We start from the raw sequence: 687 nt of genomic DNA, 5'->3' as shown, positions 1-687 counted from the left end.
TATATATATAAATATATATATATATAAATATATATATATGTATGTATGTATGTATATCTATCTATCTATCTATCTATCTATATATATATATATATATGTATATATATATAGATATATACATATATATATATAGCTAAATAGATGGATGTAGACACACATACATACACAGATACATATGGTTAGACAGATTGACGGATGCAAAGATATTTGTACCAAAAAGAAAGAAAAAATTAATCAGAAGAAAGCATGAGACAATGTAGAAATAAAGTCAAAACAGTCAACTGGAAGAAGTGCCAAGTTTTCCGCAGCCTGAAAGACAGGCTATTAATTAATTTACAGTGGTTTGCTTGTCAAATAGTAGAATCAAGGAGGAGAACTTAGCTTTTATTAATTCCACTTAATGTTTTGGTGTGCCACCAGGTGTCACTGAGTTCATACCTCTTGACAAATCACATAGGCTAAGTAGCTTGGCTTCCAAACCAAACAATTTTACCTTGTACCCTGTATCTACTGTGTTTATGTGAATATTATAGTATGCACAAAATAGTATATGAATATATGCACTTAGAAATATATGTGTGCGTGTGTGTGTACAAGCACACACGCACACACTCAAACACTCTCTCTCCCTTTCTCAAGCACACATATATATATATATGCGGATGTGTGTGTGGATAAAAATTTATT

Source organism: Octopus bimaculoides, chromosome 4 (genome assembly GCF_001194135.2).
Source record: "Octopus bimaculoides isolate UCB-OBI-ISO-001 chromosome 4, ASM119413v2, whole genome shotgun sequence".
NCBI lineage: Eukaryota > Metazoa > Mollusca > Cephalopoda > Octopoda > Octopodidae > Octopus > Octopus bimaculoides.
The sequence above is the reverse complement of the archived record's forward strand: the minus strand, read 5'-3'. Positions refer to the sequence as shown.